The following is a 21,658-nucleotide window of genomic DNA, read 5'->3' as shown; positions in this document are numbered from 1 at the left end:
TGAAAGGAATTAAAGATGATACCAACAGATGGAGAGATATACCATGTTCTTTGATTGGAGGAAGCAATATTTTGAAAATGACTATACTACCCAAAGTAATCTACATATTCAGTGCAATCTCTATCAACTACCAATGGCATATTTTACAGAACTAGAACAAAATATCTTAAAATTTGTATTGAGACACAAAGGACCCTGAATAGCCCAAGCAGTAATGAGGGAAAAAATGGAGCTGGAGGAATCAGACTCCCTGACTTCAGACTATACTACAAAGCTACAGCAATCAAGACAATATGGTACTGGCACAAAAACAGAAAGATAGATCAATGGGAAAAGATAGAAAGCCCTGAGATAAACCCACGCACCTATGGTCAACTAATCTATGACAAAGGAGGCAAGGATATACAATGGAGAAAAGACAGTCTCTTCAATAAGTGGTGCTGGGAAAACTGGACAGCTACATGTAAAAGAATGAAATTAGAACACTCCCTAACACCATAAACAAAAATAAACTCAAAATGGTTTCGAGACCTAAATGTAAGGCCAGACACTATAAAACTCTTAGAGGAAAATATAGGAAGAACACCCTTTGACATAAATCACAGCAAGATATCTTTTCTTCTACCTCCTAGAGTAATGGAAATAAAAACAAAAATAAACAAATGAGACCTAATGAAACTTTAAAGCTTTTGCACAACAAAGGAAACCATAAACAAGATGAAAAGACAACCTTCAGAATGGGAGAAATATTTGCAAATGAATAAACGGACAAAGGATTAGTCTTCAAAATATATAAACAGCTTATGCAGCTCAATATTAAAGAAACAAACAACCCAATCCAAAAATGGACAGAAGACCTAAATAGACATTTCTCCAAAGAAGACATACAGATGGCCAAGAAGCACATGAAAATCTGCTCAACATCACTAATTATTAGAGATATGCAAATCAAAACTACAATGAGGTATCACCTCACACCAGTTAGAATGGGCATCATCAGAAAATCTACAAACAACAAATGCTGGAGAGGGTGTGGAGAAAGGGGAACCCTCTTGCACTGTTGGTGGGAATGTAAATTGATACAGCCATTATGGAGAACAGTATGGAGGTTCCTTAAAAAACTAAAAAGAGATTTACCATATGATCCAGCAATCCCACTACTGGGCATATACCCAGAGAAAATCAAAATTCAAAAAGACACATGCACCCCAATGTTCATTGCAGCACTATTTACAATAGCCAGGTCATGGAAGCAACCTAAATGCACATTGACACACGAATGGATAAAGAAATTGTGGTACATATATACAATGGAATATTACTCAGCCATAAAATGGGACGATATAGGGTCATTTGTTGAGACGTGGATGGATCTAGAGACTGTCATACAGAGTGAAGTAAATCAGAAAGAGAAAAACAAATATCATATATTAATGCATGTATGTGGAACCTAGAAAACTGGTACAGATGAACCAGTTTACGGGGCAGAAATTGAGACACAGATGTAGAGAACAAACGTATGGACACCAAGGCAGGAAAGCCATGGGGGGTTGGGAATGGTGGTGTGATGAATTGGGCGATTGGGATTGACATGTATACACTGATGTGTATAAAATTGATTACTAATAAGAACCTGCTGTATAAAAAAATAAATAATATAAAATTTAAAAATTAAAAAAAAATCACACACATATAAATAGTGACCAGGAAAATCCAACCAACCAACAACAACAAAAAAAAACATGTTTCCATCTCTGACCTAACATTTACCTTAAATCCTGTTCCTGTTGTCCAACAGTTTAACTCAAATTATTAATGAATACTAGTTTTCTTACTTCAAGAGATTTTTTAATGGAGACTATATTATTTCTCAGATAAATAGCCTTTCTTCCTTTTAAAAGTTTTGTATGTTCTGTAAGATAATATAACCCCAAATTGTTGTTTATTTATTGACAAAGTATGCTATTTGAATTCAGACAGAATTGAGTTTAGAGTTCAAACATCTCTCTTAGCTACTAGCCAATTATGAAACTTAGAGTCCTCACCAGTAGAAATAAAACACTTACCTTAATTGTTTCTTGTGAGTAATAAACCAAGTTAGATGTATATTTGTAGCTACCTGGTGCTCAGTGTATGATATAATCTCAATAAATGGAAATATATTTCTCCTTCCATTTGTGAGTCTACTTACTTCTAGTCTCTAATTCCTAGGACATTTATTGAATAAATTATTCTCTATGTCCTCTTAGATACATTAATTGACCTCTTTGCCCTCTGTTTCCTCAATTACTGAATAAGAAATTGAATCAAATATGTCCTATGTTTTCTTCTATCTGAAAAACACCTTTAAAATTAGGGATATAAACAAGATAGACATTAGAAAAAAGAATATAACTAATGTCCTAGAATAATGCAGTTCTGGATTTGTATATAAAACCTATGACTAACTGTGAGACTTTGGATCAAAAAATAGTTTCACTAAGCATCAGGTCTTCTTAATAAAACAGGGAAAATATTGTTATATTATAACTTTCACTTGAAAATTATATGACATAATGCCAGGAATCAAGGGCTTTTTAATAATAATAATAATAACTGTAACATTATACTAATATTACAATATTTATAATTCACCATTACCACATCATCATTATTGCTATTTCACTACATTAATTTTAGAATAGAGAGGCTTGAAAAATAACTAAGTTCACTGTAGATTTAGCAAAATGATTGTCAACAATATGTCTATTCAAATATCTCAGGAACTGTGAGCAATAAGTGAAATAAGTGTTTCCTCCTTATATTTAATTCAAAACAACATATATCTAAAATCATATTTAACATCTTTATGTATTCAAGAAGAAATTTTTAAAAATGTAAATTTTTCTCTACTCTAGGACAACAGCAGTTTTGAAGAAAATTTATAGTCTAGTATCTGATTAACTGATAATCCTTATCATTTAGAGTTTACCATACAAAAAACTACTCCATAATTAGTATTTTAAGACCATCAATGATTATTAGTTCTCAGGGATTTTGTGGGTTGCCTAGGAGATTCTTCTGGTCTATATTTTCTTGGTTGGTGTTAGTTGATCTAAGATGAACTCAATCATATGTCTAGAAGTCATATAGAGGCACATGGGCAATGGGGATGACTTGACCAAGGGACTTTTCTTATACAACATGATTGCCTTAGACATACTAGTGGTTTCAGGGTTCCCATAAACATCAAGCAAGAGCAAGTCCCATGTACAAGAAATTTACAAGTTTCTGCTTGCATTATATTTGCAATTGTCCTATTGGTTACAGCAAATCACTTGTGCAAATCCAGAGCCACTCTGGGATAGACTACTCAATCTACTACATAATATGTTGACATAAGATTCAAAGATGGAGGTTCTTGGAGAGGACAAGCACTATGAGCTAAAAAGGGCAATGTGAACACAGAGAACACCTAGAGGCCTAATGATATGAGGTTGTGTGAGAGAAAAAACAGCTACTTCCTAACAAGGTCACAGCATTATGGAGTCATCAGGGGAAAGTGAGGTTTTAGTCTGAGCAAGAATAAAAATGGGAGTTTCCAAAACTAGTGGACAAGAAGAATGAGGATATATGAAGTTTTGATAAGGACTGACAATTTACTGAGGGATTTGGGAGTTGAGAATGAGATCAAATTACATTAAAGACCAAGTGACCAGGGATAATCTGAGAGTTTGGGGTTTATTCTGGAGACCAAATAGGAGGGATACATGTTTAAATTGAAAAGTTTTCTCTTACAGTAATCTTGCTCAGTAAATATCAAAATGGGATATAGTGTTTTTCATAACTGGTTCTACCCAAAAAAAATTATTAAAGGACCAGACAAATTGAGTCATTTCAAATTTGTTACAGTCTTAGTGTTGATAAACTTTGCTGTGTGTAGATCTTTAACATCTTTTTCTGTCTAGAGTACTAGTTTTTACTCCTTAATAAGCATGGCCACCATGGCTCACATTTCACCATCAGTGAACTACTCAGTACATTACTTTTTCTAGCATGTGTTCACATGATTAATAAGTAAGTAAACTTAGCTTTATCTTTTTGCTTTAAATAGCTCTGAGAATCTTGTTCATTTAAAAATTTTTTAATTTAATTTTATTTTGTTTTCAATTTTCATTTTATATTGAAGTATAGTCAATTTAGAATGTTGCATTAGTTTCAGGTGTACAGAAAAGTGATTCAGTTATACCTATACATATACCTATTCTTTTTCAGAATCTTTTCCATATGGGTTATTACAGAATATTGAGTAGAGTTCCCTGTGCTATACAGTAGATTCTCGTTGATTATCTATCTTATAAGTAATAGTGTGTATATGTTAATCCCAACCTCCTAATTTATTCTGCCCCCCACACCTTTCCCCTTTGGTAACCATTAGTTTGTTTTCTAAGTCTGTGAGTCTGTTTCTCCTTTGTAAATAAGTTCATTTGTATCACTATTTTAGATTTAGATAAGTGATATCACATTTGTCTTCCTCTGACTTACTTCACTTAGTATGATAACCTCTAGGTCCATCCATGTTGCTGAAGATGGCTTTATATCATTCTTTTATGGATGAGTAATATCCCATTGTATATATGTACCACATCTTTAAAAAAAAATATTTATTTATTTATTTGGCTGCATTCGGTCTTAGTTGCAGCACAAGGGATCTTCATTGCCAAGTGAGAGATCTTCAGTTGCATCATGCGAGATCTTTTCTTTGTGGCATGTGAACTCTTAGTTGTTGCATGTGGGATCTACTTCCCTGACCAGGGATCGAACCTGAGCCCCCTGCATTGGGAGCATAGAGTCTTAGCCACTGGACCACAAGGGAAGTCCCTGTACCACATCTTCTTTATCCATTCATCTGTTGTTGGACATTTAGGTTAGAGTCTAATAAGGTTAATCTGGGTGGTCACAAGAGAAAATACTGATGGTGAATTGGTGAGTGCTGCATATGAGGGTAGAAAATGGATCATGGGAATGGTGGTGGGAAGGGGATCTCTTGACAGAAGCATGCAGAGCTCCCCAGAGGATATGTGATGGCCAGATGGGAATGTCTAGGTCATTGAGACCTCTAAGTCTCTTTCCTAACATCCAGGGCACAAAAATAATTATTTTAAAGTATGTTTTATAAACTATATGCTGTTAGGATTAATGAAATGTTCTTTAGAGTCAGATATTTGATGGGTAGACAAAGTGCAAATTCCCCTAATTTAGTAATCTCTACATTTAGACATACATTTCTAAATACTTTTACTTTACTTTGATAAACAAATATAGATTAATCTAAAATTTATCTAAAATGCTTTGAATTTATTTACATATGTGAACTAATATTTATGCTCCATATTAATAGACTATTTTCAATTTAATAATTCTACTGTTATTGTTAAGTAATTCTCAAGAATTTCCTCTGATTTTAGCACACTAAAATTTTGATAATGAGTTCATGTCTATCCTATCCATAAACTCCATGATTTTAAAAGTCTTCATCTTACTTCTCAGCTTTCATCTTTCAAGTTAAAGGAGTCCTCATTTGTAGTCTGTTACTTTCAAGAAGGCTCATAATACACTTGATCAACAGTAGAAAGGTTAAGCTTCACTTTCTAAATCAGGACCTAAAGGAAATTGATAAAGGACAGGCAAAGTCTGGGATCATTAATCACAATCATGAAAGAAAAAATTTGAAAAGTATTAAGGAATACAGCATTGTAATTTGAGACCTTTTTCTCCTTTCCTTTTTCTTCTTTTTTTTTTTTTACAGAATTTGCACAACATAGGTTAAGAGAATTAAATTTTAAAAATCTTGTTACTAAATAAGGTTTATAATAAAATTTTGTCTTTGAAACAATACAGTTTTTCAAAATACTACAGGCTTATTTTACAATGCATTATTAGTAGGATTCGTGTTAAAATATTACTCTTCAGGCATATAAGACTCACACAAAAACTTAAAAATCTGGAGTTTTCTTACATTCCTCCTTGTCTTCTTATAACCCTTCATGTTGCTCCCTATCTCCATGTCCCAACTTCCAAAAAGCAGATTCTTAACCATCAAAATATATCTAGTATCTGTGTAATATTTTTCATACTTGTTTATGATCTGAGGGAGAAAACTCTTACAAATTCACTTTCATAAATATTTTGCTTAAAGTAAATGATGGATTATAAGGGGCTCTGCAAACTGACTGGAATGAGATTGTGTTTGGGTAAAGAGGAAAGTAAGGTGTAGATGTAGGTGTGTGTGTGTAGGTGTGTGTGTGAGAGAGAGAGAGAAAGAGAGGGCATGTAAGAGGGCATGTATAGGTGTGTATATGTTAGAGAAACAGCAAGTGAGAGCAAAGAAAATTTTAAAAGATTTTTCAAAGGAAATATCACCTATGTTTCATATATGATTCTGGAGAAATTAGACAACTGGGAAATGGTGCATGGGAGAAAACTAGTAGAGGACTGAAAGGCAAACATTGTAAAATAAATTATCACTACAATAATCACTAAGGGAATAAACATGAAGATACAACATATGACATCAAAAACACAAAACGTGGGGAAGGGGAGTAAAAAATATAGATCTTTTAGAATGTGTTTGAACTTAAAGGAAGATTTGTTTAAGACAAGTAGATATAGTTATTGGTCCACACACATGAACAACGTGGTAAACACAAATCAAAGACCTACAATAGATACACAACAACTAGAGAAAAGTATACCATTAAAAATTATTAAACCACAAGGGAAAAAACTAAAAGAAGAAAAGAACATAGAAGAATTACAAATAACAGAATAGCAACATGTATACACCTATCAATAATCACTTTAAAAGTCAATGAATTAAATTCTTCTATCAAAACACATAGGGTGGCTTGTTGTATAAAAAAATATTCATCTATATGCTCATACAAGAGACTCACTTCAGATCTAAAGACACAGAGACTGAAAATGAGGGGATGAAAAATATTTCATAAAGAACAAAATACATATGACCATATCAATAGATGCAGAAAAAACTTTTAACAAAATTCAACATTGATTTATGATAAAAACTCTCCAGAAAGTGGGCATAGATGGAAACTACCTCAACATAATAAAGGGCATATGTGACAAACCTGCAGTAAACATCATTCTCAATGTCAAAAAATTGAAAGTATTTCCTCTAAAGTCAGGAACAAGACAAAGATGTCCACTCTCACCACTATTATTCAACATAGTTTTGGAAGTCCTAGCCACAGCAATCAGAGAAGAAAAATAAATAAAAGGAGCCCAAATTGGAAAAGAGAAGTAAAACAGTCACTGTTTGCAGACGACATGATACTATATGCAGAAAATCCTAAAGATGCTACCAGAAAACTATTAAAGCCTGTCAATGAATTTGGTAAAGAAATTGCAGGATACAAAATTAATACACAGGAATTTCTTGCATTCCTATACACTAACAAGAAAAAATCAGAAAGAGAAATTGAAAAAACAGTCCCATTTACCATTGCAATAAAAAGAATAAAATACCTAGGGATATACCTTAGATAAACCTAAGGAGGCAAAAGACTTGTACTCAGAAAACTATAAGATACTGATGAAAGAACCCAAAGACAACACAAACACATGGAGAGATATACCATGTTTTGAATTGGAAGACTCAATCTTGTGAAAATGACAGTACTATCCAAAACAATCTACAGATTCAATGCATTCCCTATCAAATTACCAATGGCAATTTTCACAGAATTAAAAAAATACAATTTGTATGGAAACACAAAAAACATTGAGTAGCAAAAGCACTCTTAAGAAAGAAAAATGGAGCTGGAGGAATCAGGCTCCCTGATTCAGACTATACTACAAAGCTACTGTAATCAAGACATCATGTTACTGGTATAAAAGCAGAAATATAGATCAATGGAACAGGATAGAAAGACCAGAGATAAACCCAGTAAGGCCAGACACTATAAAAGTTTTAGAGGAATACATAGGCAGAACACTCTATGACGTAAGTCACAGCAAGATCCTTTTGGACCCACCTCCTAGAGAAATAGATATATAAACAAAAATAAACAAATGGGACCTAATGAAACTTAAAATATTTTGCACAGCAAAGGAAACCATAAACAAGACCAAAAGACAACCCTCAGAATGGGAGAAAATATTTGCAAATGAAGCAACTGACAAAGAATTAATCTCTAAAATACACAAGCAGCTCATGCAGCTCAATATCAAAAAAACAAATAACCCAGTCCAAAAATGAGCAGAAGACATAAATAGACGTTTCTCCAAAGAAGATATACAAGTTGACAACAAACACATGAAAGGATTCTCAACATCACTAATCATTAGAGAAATGCAAATCAAAATCACAATATGGTATCACCTCACACCAGTCAGAATGTCCATGTCGTCAAAAAAAATCTACAAACAATAACTGCTGGAGAGGGTGTGGAAAAAAGGGAACCCTCTTGCACTGTTGGTGGAAATGTAAATTGATACAGCCACTATGGAGAACAATATGGAGGTTCCTTGAAAAACTAAATTAGAACTACCATGTGACCAAGCAATCCCACTACTGGGCATATACCCTGAGAAAACCATAATTCAAAGAGAGACATGTACCACAATACTCATTGCAGCACTATTTATAATAGCCAGGACATGGAAGCAACCTAAGTGTCCATGAACAGATGAATAGATAAAGAAGATGTGGCATATATATACAATGGAATATTACTCAGCCATAAAAAGAAACGAAATTGACTTATTTGTAGTGAGGTGGATGGACCTAGAGTCTGAATACAAAGTGAAGTAAGGCAAAAAGAGAAAAACAAATACTCTATGCTAACCCATATATATAGAATCTAAATAATAATAATAATGGTTCTGAAGGACCTAGGGGCAGGACAGGAATAAAGATGCAGATGTAGAGAATCAACCTGAGGACACGGGAAGGGGGAAGGTTAAGCTGGGAAGGAGTGAGAAAGTAGCATGAACATATTTACACTACCACGTATATAATAGATAGCTAGTGGGAAGCAGCTGCATAGCACAGGGAGATCAGCTCAGTACTTTGTGACCACCTAGAGGGGTGAGATAGGGAGGGTGGGGGGGAGAAACAAGATGGAAGAGATATGGGGATATATGTATATGTATAGCTGATTCACTTTGTTATAAAGCAGAAACTAACACACCATTGTAAAGCAATTATTCCCCAAAAAAGATGTTAAAAAAAGAATACATTTGGTAAGAAAAAAGGATATCAGCATCTAAATTTATTTGATATTAATTATTATGGATTCTATGCTTCTATAATTTGTTCATCACCCAAGGACTCAGTAGGCTCCAAAGCCAAAAAGTTGAGCGAGCTTCAAAGCTGCTCTCCAAAGCATATCTTACCATAGTAAAGTGAAACATGGTCAAGTTCAAAGTTTACTTTTAAAAATCCAAATTGAGATCAATAAAATGTTAACTATGCCTTTTATATGTCATGTTTATTCTCAAACACATTATTGTGCACTTCAACTAATACAGATGGTTATTAGTAAAATTATTTGCTCTAAATTTCTCTTTTTCTTCTCCATTAGGACGTTTGCTTGCAAAAAAAAAAAAAAAGATATGTCAAAATACTTTTGCTGTGTTTCACATTAAACTGTTCTTAATAGCCATCCTCTAGTGTCCAGATGTCTGAGGGCAGTAGACCTGTATATTATGAAACAAATCTGAACACTTGGGGAGTCTTCAACTGAGACTATCGCTGAAAGAGATGAATGTGTGGATCACTTTCTCAGTCCTATCAGGGCACTCAAGAGTCATTTCACAATTGACAGTGACAGTAGGATGTGATTCCTTTGGTGTATTCTACAAAGCCCTGGGACTGCTCACAATATGTATATGTGTGCTCAAGTCATAAATCATGAAGACTAACAATCAAACCTGAGGTATCTGCAAGGAAAAAGTAGACAATTGAATTGATGTCATTTTTCTTCAAAATAGGAATAATTTTAGATGACAAGGAAAACTAATTTGGATATGACTGCCTCCACTCCACTCCTGACAGTTCAAGGGAGAAGAAAAATTAAACATCCTGAATATTTACTATGTATCATATAATATCCTGGACACTTTTATGAGGATCAACTCATTTTATACTTATATCCAACTTGGGAGATAGGTATAATTATCCCTATATATATATATATAATATATATATATATATATATTATATATATATATATATAATATATATATATAATATATAATATATATATAATATATATAATATATATATTATATATATACATATATTATATATATATATATATTAAACTGGTAACTAGAATTTTGGCTCAAACTGAAGTATATTTCAATGTAAAGTCTTCACACTTATTCATGATATAGTCAAAGTTTGAACTGTGGAGAGGAATAATGAATGGAAAGTACATAATCACCAGTTAATCCAACATGTTAAAAATATTATTTGTTTCCACAAGCAGGTAATATCGTTGAAAAATATCCCAGATCTGCAATTACTACAGGCCAAGGAATCTTCTTTTTGGGAGGCTATAATATCATCAATTATTTGCTCACATCACAAGTAGAAATGTTTATTCAATTTTGGGGGGATAGCACAGCAAAGTTATAAAAGAATACTTGTAGGTTAGAGTTAGGAATAATAAAATAATTCAGACAGAACAATGAAGTATATACTAGAAAACACTACTTAATATATTTATGAAGTCTCCTTGCCAAAAGAGTATTCAGGATTTCCCAGAGATACTAGAATATTACTTTATTCTTCTCTAAAGCATTTTTTCATCCTGTTTTCTTTATTTTTAAATTTTTGGCTGTGATGTACAACTTCTTGGATCTTTTTTCCCCAACCAGGGATTGGATCTGGGCCATGGCAGTGGAAGTGCTGAGTCCTGACCATTGGACAGCCAAGGAGCTCTCTTCATCCTATTCTCTTTAGAATCTCTAGTATTATAAGATTCTTAGTAAAGATTTTTGTGTGCTGTATCATATTCTTAGATTCATAATTAAAATTTATATACATTAATCTGAATTATTATTGTAACTATTTTGTTATAAATATTAAAAGATACCTCATTTAAGAATTATTAAAATTATTACATGGGTAACTGTGACAAGCTCCCATTTTTGCATTATTTTTTTCCAGGTTTATTGGAATAAATTGACATTTAGCATTATATAAGTTTAGGGAATACAGCTTAACAATTTAACTTAAAGATATCATGAAATAATTGTCACAATAAGTTTACTTAACATCCATCATCTCATATAGATACAAAAATATATTAATATTTACATATTTTTTTCTTGTAGTGAGAAGTCTTAGGATTTACTCTCTTAACAACTTTCATGTTTATCATACAGCAGTATTAACTATAGTTATTATGTTGTACATTGCATTCCTAGTACTTATGTATCTTATAATTGGAAGATAGTGACTTTTGACCACCTTCATACAATTACACCACCCTGTACACCCTGCCTCTGTTAACCCCAAATCTAATCTCTTTATGAATTTTCTTGTTTGTTTGTTTTAGAGTCCACATATAAGTGAGGTCATATAGTATTTATCTTTCTGTATATGACTTTTTTCACTTAGCCTAATACCTTCAAGATTCATCCATGCTGTCACAAGTGGTAGAATTTCCTTTTTTTGTGGCTTAATAATATTCCATTGTATATATATATTCTTAATAAGAACATATATACTGCTGTTCTCAGATAGAATGTTCTGTATATGTCTGTTAGATGCAGTTGATCTACAGTGATGTTCAAATCCATTGTTTCTTTAATTGATTTTCTGTCTGGATGATAAATATGTTGTTGAGAATGAGGTATTCAAGTCCCCAACTATTATTATATTGTTGTATATTTCCTCTTTTAGCTGTTAGTTTTTACTTTGTATATTATATGTTCTGATGTTGGGTGAATAAATATTTACAATTGTTATATTTTCTTGATGCATTGACCACTTTTTAGTTATACAATGACCTTATTTGCTATTTTTAACATTTTTATTTTAAAGTCTGTTTTGTTTGATATACTTGTAGCTACCTCTCTCTTCTTTGTTGTTGTTGATACAGTTTTGTTGAAATACCTTTTGTCAACCCTTTACTCTCAGTCTATATGTGTCTTTAAGGCTAAAATGAGTCTCTTGTAGACAGCATATATGGGGTTTTGGTTTCTTAATTTATTCAGGCATTCTATGTCTTTTGATTGGAGACTTTAATCCATTTGCATTTAAGGTAATTATTGATAAGTAAAGACATACTAATGCCACTTTGTTGTCAATTATTTACTGGCTGTTTTGTAGATCCATTGCTCCTTGTTTGTTATCCTGTTTGGTTTTATTATGTGTTTTGAAGTCTTTTATTTTTGATGCTTTTTGATGCTTTGATTTCTTTGTTGTGTTCCTCTGTGTACTTACTACACATTTTTCCCTTGTGGTTACCATGAGGTTACATAAAATATATTAAAATGACAACACCCTGTTTTAAACTGATAACAACTCAACTTTATTAGAATTCCTGAACTTTAATTTTTTATAAAAACTAGTTTCTATTATAATTTTTCTCAATTTAATTTTATGTTTTTTTTATACAGCAGGTTTCATTAGTTAGTCATTTTATACATATTAGTGTATATATGTCAATCCCAATCTCCCAATTCATCACACCACCACCACACACACACACACACACACACACACCACTTTCCCCCATTGGTGTCCATACGTTTGTTCTCTACATCTGGGTTTCTACTTCTGTCCTGAAAACCAGTTCATCTGTGCCATTTTTCTCAGTTTCATGTATATGCATTAGTATACAATATTTGTTTTTCTCTTTCTGGCTTACTTCACTCTGTATGACAGTCTCTAGATCCATCCACATCTCTACAAATGACCCAATTTCATTCCTTTTATGGCTGAGTAATATTCCTTTGTATATATGTACCACAACTTCTTTATCCATTCATCTGTCAATGGGCATTTAGGTTGCTTCCATGTCTTAGCTATTATAAATAGTGCTGCAATGAACATTGGGGTGCATGTGTCTTTTCGAATTATGGTTTTCTCTGGGTATATGCCTAGTAATGTGATTGCTGGGTCATATGCTAATTCTATTTTTGGTTTTTGAATGAACCTCCATACTGTTCCCATAATGGCTCTAGCAAGTTACATTCCCACCAACAGTGCAAGAGGGTTCCCTTTTCTCCACACCCTCTCCAGCATTTGTTGTTTGTAGATTTTCTGATGATGCACATTTTAACTGGTAGGTGATACCTCATTATAGTTTGATTTGATTTGCATTTGCATTTGATTTGCATTTCTCTAATAATTAGTGATGTTGAGCAGATTTCAAAGTGCTTCTTACCCATCTGTATATCTTCTTTGGAGAAATGTCCATTAAGGTCTTCTGCCCATTTTTGTATTGGGTTGTTTGTTTTTTTAATATTGAGTGGCATGAGCTGTTTATATATTTTGGAGATTAATTCTTTGTCTGTTGATTCATTTGCAAATATTTTCTCCCATTCTGAGGGTGGACTTTTCATCTTGTTTATGGTTTCCTTTGCTGTGCAAAACCTTTGAAGTTTCATTGGGTCCCAGTTTTTCTTTTTGTTTTTATTTCCATTACCCTAGGAGGTGGATGAAAAAAGATCTTGCTGTGATTTATGTCAGAGTGTCCTTCCTATGTTTTCCTCTAAGAGTTTTACAATGTCCAGTCTTACATTTAGGTCTCAAATCCATTTTGTTTATTTTTGTGTATGGTGTTAGGGAGTTTTCTAATTTCATCCCTTTACACGTAGCTATCTAGTTTTCCCAGCACCACTTATTGAAGAGACTGTCTTTTCTCCATTGTATATCCTTGCCTCCTTTGTCATAGATTAGTTGACCATAGGCACGTGGGTTTATCTCTGAGCTTTCTATCCTCTTCCATTGATCTATCTTTCTGCTTTTGTGCCAGGACCATATTGTTTTGATTACTGTAGCTTTATAGTATAGTCTGAAGCCAGGGAGTCTAATTCCTCCACCTCTGTTTTTTTCCCTCAAACTGCTTGGAGTATTTAGGGTCTTTTGTGTCTCCGTATACATTTTAAGATTTTTTTGTTCTAGTTCCGTAAAAAGTGCCATTGGTAATTTGATAGGGATTGCACTGAATCTGTAGATTGCTTTGAGTAGTATAGGCATTTTCACAATATTGATTCTTCCAATCCAAGAACATGGTATATCTCTCCATCTACTGGTATCATCTTTAAGTTCTTTCACCAGTGTCTTATAGTTTTCTGCACACAGGTCTTTTCTCTCTCTAGGTAGGTTTATCCTTAGGGATTTTATTATTTTTGTTGCAATGGTAAATGGGAGTGTTTCCTTAATTTCTCTTTCAGATTTTTCATCATTAGTGTATAGGAATGCAAGAGATTTCTGTGCATTAATTTTGTATCCTGCAACTTTACCAAATTCATTGTTAAGCTCTAGTAGTTTTCTGGTAACATCTTTAGGATTCTCTATGTATAGTATCATGTCATCTGCAAAGAGTGACAGTTTTTCTTCTTCTATTCCAATTCATATTACTTTTTTTCCTCTCTGACTGCTGTAGGTAAAACTTCTAAAACTATGTTGAATAATAGTTGCAAAAGTGGACATCCTTGTCTTGTTCCTGATCTTAGAGGGAATGCTTTCAGGTTTTCACCATTGAGAATGATGTTTGCTGTGCGTTTGTCATATATTGTTTTTATGATGTTGAGGTAGATTCCCTCTATGCCCACTTTCTAAAGAGTTTTTATCATAAATTGGTGTTGAATATTGTCAAAAGCTTTTTCTGCATCTACTGTGATGATCATATGTTCTTTTATTCTTCAATTTGTTAATATGTTATATCAGATTGATTAATTTACATATATTGAAGAATCCTTGCACCCCTGTGATAAATCCCACTTGAACATGGTGTATGATCCTTTTAATGTGTTGCTGGATTCAGTTTGTTAGTATTTTGTTGAGGATTTTTGCATCTATATTCATCAGTGACATTGGTCTGTAATTTTCTTTTTTTGTAGTATCTTTGTCTGGTTTTGGTATCAGGGTGATGGTGACCTCATAGAATGAGTTTGGAAGTGTTCCTCCCTTGGCAAATTTTTGGAAGAGTTTGAGAAGGATGGGTGTTAGCACTTCTCTAAATGTTTGATAAAATTCACCTGTCAAGCTCTCTGGTCCTGGACTTCTGTTTGTTGGAAGATTTTTAATCACAGTTTCAATTTCATTACTTGTGATTGGTCTGTTCATATTTTCTATTTCTTCCTAGTTCAGTCTTGGAAGGTTATACCTTTCTAAGAATTTGTCCATTTCTTCCAGGTTGTCCATGTTATTGGTCTAGAGTTACTTGTAGTAGTCTCTGAGGATAGTTTGTATTTCTACAGTGTCTCTTGTAGTTTCTCCTTTTTCATTTCTAATTTTATTGCTTTGAGTCCTCTCCCTCTTTTTCTTGATGTGTCTGGCTAATGGTTTATCAATTTTGTATATCTTCTCAAAGAACCAGCTTTTAGTTTTATTGATATTCTCTATTGTTTTCTTTGTTTCTATTTCATTTATTTCTGCTCTGATTTTTATGATTTCTTTCCTTCTGCTAACTTGGGTTTTGTTTGTTATTCTTTCTCTAGTTCCTTTAGATGTAAGGTTAGATTGTTTATTTGACACTTTTCTTGTTTCTTGAGGTAGGCTTTTATAGCTATAAACTTCCTTCTTAGAACTGCTTTTGCTGCATCCCATTGGTTTTGGATCCTTGTGTTTTCATTGTCATTTGTCTCTATGTATTTTTTTATTTCCTCCTTGATTTCTTCAGTTATCTCTTGGTTATTTAGTAATGTATTGTTTAGCCTCCATGTGTTTGTGTTTTTTTTACTTTTTTTCCCCTGTAATTCATTTCTACTCTCATAGTGTTGTTGTCAGAAAAGATGCTTGATATGATTTCAATATTCTTAAATTTACTGAGCTTTGATTTGTGACCCAAGATGTGATCTATCCTGGAGAATGTTCCGTGTGCAGTTGAGAAGAAATTGTAATCTGCTGTTTTTAGATGGAATGTCCTATAAATATCAATTAACTCTATGTGCTCTATTGTGTCATTTAGAGCTTCTGTTTTATTATTTATTTTCATTTTGGATGATCTGTCCATTGGTGTAGGTGAGGTGTTAAATTCCCCCACTATTATTGTGCTACTGTCAATTTCCTGTTTTAGAGCTGTTAGCAGTTGCCTTATGTATTAAAGTGCTCTTATCTTGGGTGCATATATATTTATAATTGTTCTATCTTCTTGTTTGATTGATTCCCTGATCATTATGTAGTGTCCTTCCTTGTCTATTGTAACATTATTTTAAAATCTATTTTACCTGATATGAGTATTGCTTCTCCAGCTTTCTTTTGATTTCCATTTTCATGGAATATCTTTTTCCATTCCCTCACTTTCAGTCTGAATGTGTCCCTAGGTCTGAAGTAGGTCTCTTGTAGAAAGCATAACTATGGGTCTTCTTGTTTTATCCATTCAGCAAGCCTGTTTCTTTTGGTTGGAGCTTTTAATCCATTCAAATTTAAGGTAATTATCAGTATGTATGTTCCTATTACCATTTTCTTAATTGTCTTGGGTTTGTTTTTGTAGGTTATTTTCTTCTCTTATTTTTCCCACTTAGAGAAGTTCCTTTAGCATTTGTTGTAGAGCTGATTTGGTGGTGCTGAATTCTCTTAGCTTTTGCTTGCCTGTAAAGCTTTAGATTTCTCCATCAAATCTGAATGAGATCATTGCCTGGTAGAGTAATCTTGATTGTAGGTTCTTCCTTTTCATCACTTTAAGTATATCATGCCACTCCCTTCTGGCTTGTATTGTTTCTGCTCAGTAATCAGCTGTTAACCTTATAGGAGTTCCCTTGTAAGTTATTTGTCATTTTTCCCTTGCTGCTTTCAATAATTTTCTTTGTCTTTAATTTTTGCCAATTTGATTACTGTGTGTCTCAGTGTATTTCTCCTTGGGTTTATCCTGTATGGGACTCTCTGTGCTTCCTCGAATTAGCTGGCTATTTCCTTTCCCATGTTAGGAAAGTTTTCCACTATAATTTCCTCAAATATTTTTTCTGGTCCTTTCTCTCTCTCTTCTCTTTCTGGAACCCTTATAATGCGAATGTTGTTGTGTTTAATGTTGTCCCAGAGCTCTCTTAGGCTCTCTTCATTTCTTTTCATTATTTTTTCTTTATTCTGTTCCACAGCAGTGAATTCCACTATTCTGTCTTCCAGGTCACTTATCCGTTCTTCTGCCTCAGCTATTCTGCTATTGATTCCTTCTAGTGTAGTTTTTATTTCTGTTATTGTATTGTTTATCTCTGTTTGTTTGTTCTTTAATTCTTCTAGTTCTTTGTTAATCATTTCCTGCATCTTCTCGATCTTTGCCTCCATTCTTTTTCTGAGGTCCTGGATTATCTTCACTAACATTATTCTGATACCTTTTTCTCAAAGGTTGCCTATCTCCTAGTTCATTTAGTTGTTTTTCTGGGGTTTTATCTGTTGCTTCATCTCGTACATAGCTGTCTGCCTTTTCATCTTGTCTATCTTTCTGTGAATGTGGTTTTTGTTCCACAGACTGCAGGATTATAGTTCTTCTGCACCATCCTTTTATTTAAAGTGGAACTTCTTTTAGCATTTTTAGTAAGGGAGGTGTAGTAGTGATGAACTTCTTCAGCTTTTCTTTTTCTGGAAAAGTCTTTATATCTCCTTCATTCTTGAAAAACAATTTGCTGAGTGTAGTATTTTGGTTTGTAGTTTATCTTTAGTACTTTGAATATATCATCCCACTCTTTATAGCCTACAGGATTTCTGTTGAGTAATCTGTTGATAGTCTTTTGAGGGCTCCTTTGTGTGTAATGAGTCAATTATCTCTTGATGCTTTCAAAATGTTCTTTTTGTCTATGGGAAAAATGTGATTATTTTATCTCTTGTTGTAATCTTCTTTGGGTTCATCTAATTTGGAATTTTTGAGTTTCATGAATCCAGATATACATTTCTATCTCAGAATTTGTTATGTTTTCAGCCATTATTTCTTTAAGTAATCTTTCTGCCCCTTTCTGTCTTCTTCTGCACTGTCTTAGTGAGAAATATCTTATCCTTCTGTGACTTTTATATATTGGTTCTCTTGGTGGTGTCCCGGAATTCACTTAGGCTTTCTAAATATTTTTTTAAATTCTTTTTTGTTTCGTTTTTCACTGCATAATTTCAAATGACCTGCCTTCAAGTTCGTTGGTTTTTTTTTTTTCCTCTACTTTATCAGGCTTGAAGTCAAACTCTTCCTAGTGATTTTTTTAGTTCAGGTATTATATTGTTCACCTCCAGGATTTCTTTTTCATTCTTCTTTATTTTTAGTAAATTTTTTTTGGTGAACTTATGTTAGTGTTTGTGTACTTTGCAGAAGGTATTTGCAGTTTGCCTGAGTATTTTCCCAGATATTGTTTGCATTCTAACTTCTATCCCAAGCAAGTGTGAACTTGAGTTAAGAAATTTACAAAGAGAAATATTTGGTAGAAACTCTACTTATAGACCTACTTAGACATCTGTAACACCACACATCTCGGTGCTTTAGGGCCCCAGCTCTAACAGCAGACCAAAACTTTTGTTGGTTTGTTCACAATGTTTTATGGCTTCTGAGAATGTCTTTATTTTCCCATGAATCCAGATAAAAACTAAAATATATTTGGAAAATTATCCAGTATTGAGATGGAATTTTCTGAACATTGACTCTGCCATAGTGCAGGTAATGGATTGATAAATATATTTTTCATTTCTAATAATTTTATTTTACTTTTTACCTTTTCCTATTTAAACATATATATATATATATATATATATATATATATATATATATATATATATATATATATATATATATATATATATATATATAATGTATGACTTAGAGAATGGAAATAACAATAGACTATAAAGGACAAAAGAAAATGATTATCTATTTTTGAACCTCCAAAACTGAGATCCTGGGATAAATAAAAGGTTGATAAGTTACTTGTGGATCTAGTTCCTTCCACCCAATTCACCTTTCACCTAAGCAGAGATTAGACTTCCTAGTTAGGAAGAATTCTGAGAGCACTAAGTAGGTCAGAAAAGGCCCTGCATCTTGCCCATTTACCTTTCTAAATAATTGATTTGAAGGGGGATCAAACTTCCTTAGAGTAGATATTTTCTGGAGTCCCTTAGGCAGAAACTGGACTATCAGAATAATCAAAGGAAACATAATGTGAGAAAAGTGGATTAAGAATGGCTACTTAGCCTGTGTAAGCATATAAAATTTTTTCCACAGTATGAGAAAACTTTTCTTTTCTCCTTCTGAGATATGGAACCAGCTGAATTAGGCTTGTATTTAGAGTGAGGAGTACATAAAGTTCATGCTATTACCAACCATAGTAGTACAAAGATTTTTCTTTAAAGTCTACCTACTTACAGCATGATACCCACCCAGATCAGGAGCAACCTTAGCAGCTTATTTGGACAGCTTATTAGAAAAGTAGAATTTTAGACCCCAGCTCAGGTCTATTCAACCTGAATCTATATTTTAACAAGATCCCTCAGAAGATGACAGGTTGAAGCAATGAAAACGTCTGAAAGAACAGGGAAAAACATAATACATTGTAAAAAGTGATGTCAGATGGATTCAAAGTACTAGACACCTTTTCTTTCTCTATGATTACTGATTGGCACTATATAAGCTCTGAGCGACTGAAGAAAATATAGAGGGCAACACTGTAATTGACAGAGCGAACCTCCATTTTCTGGTTTATCATAAGATTAAGTGTCTACCTTCAGATAAATTTGGTCTTAAAATAAAGATAAAATATCAAAGAGAATTGGAAAAAGATTTTTTGTTTGTTTGTTTTGCAGTACGTGGGCCTCTCACTGTTGTGGCCTCTCCTGTTGTGGAGCACAGGCTCCGGATGCACAGGCTCAGCAGCCACGGCTCATGGGCCCAGCCGCTCTGCAGCATGTGGGATCTTCCCAGATCGGGGCATGAACCTGTGTCCCCTGCATCGGCAGGCGGACTCTCAACCACTGCGCCACCAGGGAAGCCCAGGTTTTCTTTTTTGAGAGATGTAAATTTCATGGGCTTAACTGTGTTTCTGCCATGTAAGCTTTATTTCTCCAACTAATGTGTCACTTAAATCTTTGAGGGCAGAGATTATGTTTCAGAATTTTCAAATTACATCCATCATTTTGCCCTGCATGTTTCAAAAAGGATACACTCAACAAATGTTTATAAATAAATAATAATAGTAAATATAAATAACAGCAAATAATAGTATAATTTCTATTTTTTTGTTTTAGAATTTTTCCTTACATTTAATATTTCAAGAGTCTAATTGTCCAATTTTCTTCAATCCAATTGGAAATGGAAGTCCAATGATAAAGAAAACATCTTAGTACCTAAAAAGTAACTTTTCATTTGCATTCACTAATTACTGAACATCTAATTTGTATTAGTGTCTGAATCATGCTTGCTTTTTCATAATTTTTTTTTCTCAGGGTTTGTAACTTTAATGAGAGGAATAATCATCTGCTATGAAGGACAGTCAAGACATTCTTAGCTGGTTGTTTGCCACCACTATTTTTTCACTTTCATTAGCGAAGTTTTAATGCTAAATACTATAGATCACATAATTGTTCAGAATCAGTGTGTCAAGTAACTACTTTCAATATCAAGTGAGGAGAAGAGCACTTCACTGATTTCTGGTAAGATAAAAATGTATGCTACTTTCAAAGAAAAACAGGAAAGTTTGTTAAATAGCAATTTCCAAGTGAGGAAGTAAAACTTGTCACAGCTTCACTGACATTTACACATGACATTTCTTTCTGAAGGGAGGGAAATAATTTCTTTAACAGTAACTACCATTCCATCTTTCCTGCGTTTTTTACAGAATTGTTTTAAATGCCTTAGGCTTTGCTCACCATAATAACCGTAAATGTACAAGCGCAGACTTCCATGTGTTGATTTGTCATGGAGTCAAAAGAAAGTTATGGTTTATTTTATAGAATTTTATAAAATTTTGTTTTCAAAATATAGCCTCATTACTCAGCAGGGCAAAATACATAATGCTCCAGAGTGAATGATGACTAGTATACATCTGTGCTGATTAAATAGAGTAAGATGGTTTATTAATAATTTTGGCTCTTTAAAATTGTATTTATGTATAGATTATTTGGGGGGGAGGAGGGTGCTATAAAAACCAAAGCTTTGAGATTTATGAGAATTTATTTGGGACATGGAATGATTCCATGGTAAATTATTACATTTTTGCCATAGTGTTGGTAACAGTAGTTTAAATTCTAATTGTGCAAAGAACACATAACATTCTCTGAAATATGACTACAAATATACTATATACATATACCCCCCAACATGAATTCAATATAACATAAAATATGTCCCCAGAAATAATTAAGAATTGCACATGATATGTCTAAGGGTGAATTTAGTTCATTTTAATCTACTATGACATCATTTCATATCATAGTGAAATATTTATTGTACTATGCCAACTTTAAATGTATTTTATTTTCCCCAAATAACTTTATCAAATATGTAGC

This window comes from Mesoplodon mirus (assembly GCF_964341445.2).
Source record: "Mesoplodon mirus genome assembly, chromosome: 16".
NCBI lineage: Eukaryota > Metazoa > Chordata > Mammalia > Artiodactyla > Ziphiidae > Mesoplodon > Mesoplodon mirus.
The sequence above is the reverse complement of the archived record's forward strand: the minus strand, read 5'-3'. Positions refer to the sequence as shown.